This window comes from Cebus imitator, unplaced genomic scaffold (genome assembly GCF_001604975.1).
Source record: "Cebus imitator isolate Cc_AM_T3 unplaced genomic scaffold, Cebus_imitator-1.0 Scaffold63, whole genome shotgun sequence".
Lineage (NCBI taxonomy): Eukaryota > Metazoa > Chordata > Mammalia > Primates > Cebidae > Cebus > Cebus imitator.
In genome coordinates, this window is record NW_016107378.1 from 5,539,368 (window position 1) to 5,548,147 (window position 8,780).

General features: G+C 55.0%; 1 protein-coding gene across 6 annotated transcripts in view; it reads right to left on the reverse strand.

The window, feature by feature from the left end:
- The window catches only part of ADCY7 (adenylate cyclase 7), a 72,230-nt gene extending 63,450 nt beyond the window's left edge, over positions 1 to 8,780 (reverse strand). For 2 of the 6 annotated variants that reach the window (XM_037739133.1, XM_017530142.2), the window contains exon 1: positions 6,939 to 7,048. The gene's annotated coding sequence lies outside the window, so the exon portion shown is untranslated. Of the gene's footprint in view, positions 1 to 6,938; positions 7,049 to 8,317; positions 8,565 to 8,659 lie in introns of those variants that run through there. The other 4 variants (XM_037739128.1, XM_017530150.2, XM_017530152.2 and 1 more) reach the window with 4 other exon arrangements.

The following is an 8,780-nucleotide window of genomic DNA, read 5'->3' on the forward strand; positions in this document are numbered from 1 at the left end:
GTCTGGCTCTTGTCACCCAGACTGGAGTGCAACGGCGAGATCTCCTGAAAACTCCGCCTCCTAGGTTCAAGCGATTCTCCTGCCTCAGCCTCCCAAGTAGCTGGGATTACAGGCATTGAGCCACCATGCCCAGCGAATTTTTTTGTCTGATTAGTAGAGACGGGGTTTCACCATGTTGGCCAGGCTAGTCTCAAACTCCTGACCTCAGGTGATCCACCCGCCATGGCCTCCCAAAGTGCTAGGATTATAGGCATGAGCCACCACACCTGGCCTTTTTCTTGTAATATGTTTTAAAAAAGAAGAAGTCTGGAAGAGTACACACCAATATGTTAATGGGTTACTGTGAGCACAGATTCTATTAATAAGTTTTTTCTGCACCTTATTACTTATATTTTCTGATTTTTCACTATCTAAATGTGAATTGTTTCTGTAATTTTAAAAATGAAAGCCATTTAAAAATAAGAAATGAGCTTTTTCCTCCTCCCGGGAATGGAGCCCAGAACCTTAGTCCAGGAGGCAGAAGCCCTGGCTTCTAGTCCTGGCATTGCTATTGCTTGGTCAGGGGACCTCTGAGGGTCACATCACCTTTCTGAGCCTCAGTTTCCGCTTCTGTTAATACCAAACTCACCAAGGTGAGCTCCTCCTGCCATCCTCACTGAGCCTGCCCCCTCCTCTGGGAGATGAGAATTTTAAGGCCACAGCAACCAGGCACATAAATAATGCCTGCCCAGCAGCTGCCACACCCTGGGGTAGCCTTTGCTCAACCCATTCCTGCTGCTCCCAAAGCCAGGCTGGCAGAGGACCAGTGGCATCAGAAGCCAAGCACTGGGCTGCCAGAGGGATGGACAGAGGCCTGGGACTGGGACAGGACAGCAGGCTGGAGCCCTAAAGCTTTAGCTCCTCTTCCTCCTCGCCTGAAGCCCCCAGCCGCTGCCCACACACACCAGGTGTACAAATACTGGCTGAGGCGGTGCAATGCCATGCCCTCTGCTTGGGGAAGCAGGTCGGGGCGGGGAGAACCCAAGCTTTGTGGCCTGGCACCCTGCGATCACTTCCCAGGACACTGAACTCAGAGCCCTCGGAGACCAGGTGGGAACAATGACAGGCAAGGCTGGCAGGCTAGATGGGGACTGGGGCACACTGGAGGCCCAAGTCCTGGGTGAGGCACTGCCGGTAGCTGCCATGCAGCAACATGGCCAGGAGTGCAGGCCTTCTAAGTTGGCAAAAGAAACTAGAAATCTGGGTTTTATGTAAAAATCTTGTGGTTTTCAAATGTTGATGATTAATTCAAAATAAACTTTAAGCACTTCTGCAGCCCTCCTCCCAGGGACTCTGTGGTGTGGTCCTGAGCAAGCCACTTCACCTCTCTGGGCTTCAACTGTGTCACCTGAAAAGTGGAGAAACAAGGCCTGCCGCTCACGATCACAGCAACAGGAGGGGAAACACGCAGTGCCCCTACTAAAGATAACAAAAAGTGACACCAGCAGTAACAGCCAGTGTTGGCCGAGTGCCAGGGACTGTTCTAAGTGCCATGAAGTAACGTCATTGCATCATACCACAGTCTCATAGACAGGCATTTTTTTCTTTTTTTTTTTTCAAATCAGGGTCTCAGTGTATCAGCCAAACTGTAGCACAGTGTAATGATCACAGCTTATTGCAGCCTCAAATTCCTGGGTGCAAGTGATCCTCCTGCCTCAGCTTCTGGAGTAGCTGGGACCACACGCATGTGCCACCACGCCTGGCAATTTTTTTTTTTTTTTCTTGCTATGTTGCTCAAGCTAGTCTCAAACTCTTGGCCTAAATGATTCCTCCCACTTCGGCCTCCCTAAGTGCTGGGATTACAGGTGCAAGCCACCTCACCTGACAAGACAGGCATTTTTTAAAACTGTATTTTAAAATACTTTCTAAAAACTTTCAGAAAAGTGATAAGAAAAGTACAAATAATTCTATTCTTTTTATCTAGATTTGCCTATTTGTACCATTTTGCCTCATTCTATTATCTATACATTTGTTTCTCTCTAATATTTGATAGTGGGTTAATTACACTGTGCCCCTTTAGCCTTGAAAATTCCTTAAGAACAAGAGCTCATATATTTATCAGATCATTTGTTAATACAATACTTTACAGCCCCTACACAATTTTATCAACCATCCCAGTCATAGCTGCTTTATACCTTTTTTCCCATCCTATGCTCACATACTGCATTTTTTAAAATTTCATTTTGTTTTTAAATGTTTTATTTTTAAAAATAGAGACAAGGTTTCACCACGTTGTCCAGGCTGGTCTCGAACTCCTGACCTCAAGTGATCTACCTGCCTCAACCTCCCAAACTGCTAGGATTAAAGGTGTGAGCCACTGCACCCGGCCACATACTGCATTTTAGGCTTTTTTTATTCTCTTTTTTCTGCGCTGGAGTCTCACTCTGCCCCCCCAGGCTAGAGTGTAGCAGCATGATCTCGGCTCACCGCAACCTCCACCTCGTGGGTTCAAGCAATTCTCCTGCCTCAGCCTCCCAAGTAGCTGGGAGTATAGGCATTTGCCACCAAACCCGGCTAATTTTTTTGTATTTTTAGTAGAGACAGGGTTTCACCATGTTGGCCAGGCTGGTCACGAACTCCTGAGCTCAAGTGATCTGCCCTCCTCGGGCTCCCCAGGCGCTGGAATTACAGGCGTTTTGTTATCACTTCTCTTCAGTCGCCTTTAACCTGGAGGTTAAATCCTTGGCCTTTGAGATAAGCACTCTGATTGTCTCCATTTTATAACTGAGAAACTGAAGGTGCAGAGGGGTTGAAGCACTTGCCCAAAGTCACACAGCTACCGCACTGCAGCTTGAGCTGGGACTCAAGCCCAGCAGACTCTCTCTAGAGCTGCTGCTCTTGTCCTCCAGGCCCAACAGCTTCCAGAGAAAGCCCTTTGTTGTTCACTGAACAGGGGCTCCCACTGCAAACAGCTGCTCAAGGCGCCTCACTCAGCAGGTGATCATTAAATGAAGGAGCACCCTCCTGCGCACATATGGGCTGGGCCTCTGGCTGCCAGCTCCCCACGCCTGGCAACGACCCTGGCTGGATGCCCACCACCCCCACCCAGCAGGGCCCCATGTAGCCATTTCCAGAGTAAGAATGTGCTCACCTGCAGAGGAGCCTCCCCGACTCCTGGCAAACTGGGCGATAACCAGGGCCTTGGAGGTCTGGGGCCACCAGAGCCTGCCATGTTCTCCTTTACAGCCCAGTCCAAGCCCAAATGCCCAGGGCCTAAAGGCAGAGCCTGAAGTCATAAGAGCCTGTAGGCCACATCCCTAACCCACAGACCAGGGCTCGGGAGAACCCTTGCTTGAGGTCAACTGTCTAAGAGGGGCCTGAGTACTTTGGTTTCTTTTTTGAAACAGAGTCTCGCTCTGTCACCCAGAGCAAGCTGGAGTGCAGTGGCACGATCTCAGCTCACTACAACCTCTGCCTCCCGAGTTCAAGCAATTCTACAGGCACATACCACCACACCCGGCTAATTTTTATATTTTTAGTAGAGACAGAGTTTCACCACGTTGGCCAAGCCGGTCTTAAACTCTTGGTTTCAAGCAATACGCCAGCCTCAGGCCCCTAAAGAGCTGGGATTACAAGCGTGAGCCGCTGCGCTGGGCTGGAGCCTGAGTACTTGCTAAGACACATGATAGGACCATGCTGGAAGGGTTACAGGAAGAAGGCTCAGCAAGGGCAGGGCCTGGGAGGTGGGAATGGCGCAGGCTCTCATATAGAGAGCAGAAAGCACTCAAAGGGGCCACACACAGGTCTGCAGTATCTGAGAAGAGGAGGCAGAACCCCTCAGACAGCTTTCCAACCACCATGAGCCACAGATCCCAGCAGACGTACAGTGGAAGAGGTAGCATGCCAGCGACCAACAGGGCATCTTCCACCTGAGTCTCAGGCCGTTCTGTTAGGCTGTGAGGCCAGCCAATGTGTACTGAAATATCTCAAAATCCTGGAACCTCACCATGTGATATCCTGTCAAATTCAGAAACTCGCATCAGCCTCCAGATCTCATCTACAAAACCAATTCTAAGTTTCAGAAGCCTAGGACTGCTCATGAAAATCTAGCAGAGCAAACACAAAGGGAATAAAGTTTTGCTTTTCTTCCTCATTGCCGACAATTTTGAAAACACAGAAGGCATGACTAAATAAGAAAATGCTCTGTCCACAAACTCCCTCGAAGATACCCTGAATTTTTTTTTTTTTTTTTTTTTTTTTTTTTTGTTGTGGGGGGGGGGGGGGGGGTCATTGAGGTTCTCTTGTTACCCAGGCTGGAGTGCAATGGTGTGATCTCACTGCAACCTCTCCTCCTGGGTTCAAGCAATTCTCCTGCCTCAGCCTCCCGAGTAGCTGGGACTACAGGCGCGCGCCACCATGCCCAGCTAATTTTTGTATTTTTGGTAGAGACGGGGTTTCACCATGCTGACCAGGATGGTCTTGATCTCTTGACCTCGTGATCCACCCGCCTCGGCCTCCCAAAGTGCTGGGATTATAGGCATGAGCCACCACACCCGGCCAATACCCTGAATTTTTGTACAGTGTATCTGTACAAAGTAATGGCCCCTCCCTGCCCTTCAATGCACAAAAGCACCGGCTGGCCCACCTGCAGCGGGAGTGTCTGGGTTCAAAGTGCAACCACTCGGCCTCCCCTACAGGCCATGGCAGGGCCCACGCCTAACTCACCTCTCTGCCTCCTGCCCTGACACAGGCCACCCTGGCTGGATTCAGCCCGGGGGTGGGGAGGAAGGGACATAAGCCCCTCTCCCCCAGCAATGTTCTTTTGTGCCCACCATGAAAGGGGATCCAAGAGGTGGGGGTAAGGAGCAAAGCCCCAGGGCACCTCTGGGTACGGGGTAGGAATGGGAACAGGGTGAGGTGGGCAGGGCATGGGCAGGGAATATGTGCTGCCCATGGTGGGCACTCGCCAGGCCTACTTGACTTCACATTCGGGGCTGGGGCTCGGGCTTACTGATGTGGACCCCAACGGGCTCCACCAAGACCATGTCAGAATAGCCCAGCTCCTTGCTACAAGACCTGTGAAGACCTCAGCTTTCTGACCTGCAAATGGGACTGATCATTTGGGTCCTGCCTAACTTATGATTAAAGATACAAAGGACACACAGGGGCTTTGTAAGGGCCTCAGACATTGGAGGGCTCCCTGGGAGGGCCTAGCAGGCCTCACCTTTCCCTGTCGTCCTTTGTAAAAAGCCCAGAAGTACCCACTCTCATAAACCCAAGGGCACTCAGGGCCTGTGTGGCTGCTGAGGCAAGAGGACCCAGTGCCTGGGGATCACAGACACTGAGCAGCGGAAAGGAAAAGGTGGCTTTAGAAGAACTGGTCCTGCGAGGCCAGGCTCCCAGAAATAGAAGGCTGCTTCAGATGGAAAAGAAACGGAGTAATAAAATCAGGAGTCAAAAAAACAGAAAGAAAGGCTAGGCACGGTGGCTTACACCTGTAATCTCAGCACTTTGGGAGGCTGAGGCAGGAGGATGGCTTGAATCCAGGAGTTTGAGACTAGCCTGGGCAACCATGTGTCTACAAAAAAAAAAAAAATCAATAAATTGGCCGGGCATGGTGGTACACACCTATAATTCCAGCTACTTGGGAGGCTGAGGTGGGAGGATCACTTGAGCCTGGGAGGTGGAGGCTGCAGTAAGCCATGATTGTGCCATTGCATTCCAGCCTAGAGGACAGAGCAAGGCCCTGTTTCAAGAAAAAAAAAAAAAAATCCTGCCTCCGCATATGAACCCAACTCACCATGTAGTGGGGAAGGGGGTTCTCACCTCTGCTCCCCAGGCCCAGTCAGCCACTTCTGTGGGGTCCGCGCATAGACCTGGAGTCTGACCCCTCCCCACAGCCCAGCCCCAGCTCCACAGCCAACAAACTCCTTTCTACAAGGGCACCTGCCCACGTTTGAAAGCATCCGCTGAACCCTAAAACTGCCTCCTCTCAGGGACCAAAGCCCCTGCCTAGGCCCCACAGTCGTAGCCTCACCCGGAGTCCACTACAGTCCTGTTGGTCATGCATGCATTCATTCATTCATTCATTCATTTATTCTCTGGAGTATCACTCGGACCAGCCTGAAGAGGCTTCAGCCGACCACACAGGGTATCCTCATCCTCATTTTAAGGGCTCTACTTCTAATCACCGGGCCACGCGCGATCATTTCCAGCATCAGCTCTGGGACTCAGAAAGGAGTTTCTGGCCTTTGATGGAGGGAACTGAGACATAAACCAGGAGAGAGAACAACTCCAATCCAAGGAGAGGCTCCAGCGTCTCTCCCCCAACCTCCTATTGTCACTTGCTCGTGTGCGAGGCGTCTGGGTTCCCCGGTTGGGATCCGAAGGAGAGGCAGGGCCTGGCTCACTCTCCCATGGACCCTGGCCCCCTCTGGCCCCCGAGGAGTCCTGCTCGCTGCTGGCTCTGGTGGAAGCGCTGCAGACCCACAGCCCGGTCCTGCGCCCGCAGAGGCTGCTATCCTGGGCAGTGTTTGCTTCCAACAGGCCCCGCCGCCAGGAGCCAGCCCCTCTCTGCCGCCCTAAGCCAGCCGGGCTCCACGGCAGGGGTCTGGGGCCAGGCAGCCTCCCTCGGGTCTCAGTCTTGTCATTGAAAAGCCCGCTCCCGCTGACTGGGGCAGCGTCTGGGAAGCGTCTCCCGGCCGTGCCCAAGGGAGGAGGTCGCAGCCCGAGGGAGGGGTCTCGGAGCATTCCCGACCCACCCGGGCAGGAGCCGCCGCTGCTGCCGCCGAGCAAGGGGCCGGGAGCCCGCGAGGCCGGGGAAGGGCGGGCCAGGAGAGGGGTCACCCGCCCGCCTGGGTGGGGTCCGCGCGGCGCGGGGCGACGGCCACCGGCACCCTGGACCCCGGACGCATCCCTGGCCCTCCCGCCTGCCGCACTCCCCTGAGCCCCGCGCTCACCTGCCGCGCGCTCCCGCTCCGCCGCCGCCAGAGTGGCCGCCCCAGTGGCCGCGGGCCGGCCGGGCACTCACCGCGGGCGGGGAAGGAGGAGCGGCCGCAGGCGCCCCCCGCTGGCCGCCTGTCCCAGGCCCCGGGCGCAGGGGCTGGATCCGGGGCGGGGGACTGAGGGGTGCCTGGGAGACCGCGTCCCGGCTGCAGGCGCAGCTGCCCCTGCCCCAGCTACCCCAGAACCGTGGGAAAGGCGCTGCCGCGGGAGGGAGCAGGCGGGCTGGGGGCGCCGCAGGAAGGAAAGGCGTCCCAGCAGGAACTTCTCCTGGTACCGCGCGCACGTGCGGGGGAGACCTAGGCCGGCCCCGCCCCCAGAAGGAAACACTTTCTAGCAAACTCTTCCACGTTTCTGCCCCAGACCTCCCCTCCCCCTCCAGGATCGCCTGTGTTTCTGGAAGGAGCCACAGACGGGTGGGCCAGTGCCCTCCTGCCAAGCCGGGAGAGCTTTGGTCCGCCTTGCGTCTCACTCAGGCCTTAACCTCCTACGTCAGGGCTCAGAGGCGGGAGATGGCCGCGACCACCCCTGAAGGTGTCCTTAGAAAGTAGGTGTTGTAACCTCGTCTTGATCCCTGCAACCCAGGGTGGGGCCTCAGTGTTGGCAGAAAAAAAAAAAAAAAGTCTGCTCTGTTTCCAAGAAACTCAGGCTGGGTGAGCAAGAAAGCCTCCTGTGAGTCACCCTGGGAGGAGCAGAGGAGACCGTCCGCGGAAGCAATCAAGTCCAGGAGGCTATTTCTCACGGGCAGACTTCCATGAGTCCCGCCCTTTCCCCTTGTCCAAAGCTTCCTGGTCCCCAGAGCTTGGGGGTTCCCGCTTCACTGAGAAGGGTTACAGAAGCGCCTGTTATGCCCGTTTCTCAGGTTCGACCCCCAAGGCCCTAGCAGGTTTTCATAGAAAGCGCCAGAGGCAGGAGAATCGTTTAAACCCGGGAGGCGGAGGTTGCGGTGAGCCGAGATCGCGCTATTGCACTCCAGCCTGGGCAACAAGAGTGAAACTCCCTCTCAAAATAAAGAAGAAAGGGAAGAGAGAGAGAAAGAAAGAAAAAGGGCCAGAGAGTCTGTAGTTTAACACTCAGGAGCTCTATGACAAGCAGGTAGGAGAAACGCAGGTCTACTGGGAACTTATGGTGGGATCCGGGAGCCTGGTACCCCTGCTCACCCTAGAGGGGAGAGATCCTGGTGTGGCAGGGCGTTGCGCCCCGCGGTGGGCCTGGAACCCAGCCCGAAGCCACCCACGCTGAAGCCATGCCGAGAAATCAGATGGCCAAGGCTGGAAGGTGAGCCTCTGATTTCCACTCCGGATGGCGGCGGGGGGAGGTCCCACCTGAGACTTACATCCCAGCAGCAGCCAGCCCTCGCGGCTTCCCACGCTGATCAGGCCACTCCTCTGGGCTCGCGCAGCCCGTGGACATCAAGCATGATGGCACTTGGCTCTCTGGGCCGGTGCTGCTCCACTACTCATCAGCCGCCCTGCGGAGGGCCCTGGCCCGGTCTCTGCAGCATCCCGAGGGCTCACCGGGGAAGATCTGAGCAGCTGGGGCCTCCCTGCGCAGGTAATGGGAATCCGCGCAGCAGTGAAGAGTGGGAATGGGATAGTCAGCAGAGCCAGCTTCCTAGCACCGCCCACCCCTGGCAGCCCCACCCCTTCAGCAGAACCTTGAAAATGAAGAAACCCACCTGTTTCCCCAAGGCCTCCAGAACAGCCAGTGACTCAGTCCTGAGACCGGGTGTCCTCTGCCAAGGTCAGCCCTGGAAAGAGAGAAGGGAGTGGAGTCCGCTATGGGAAGGTCCTGCTGTG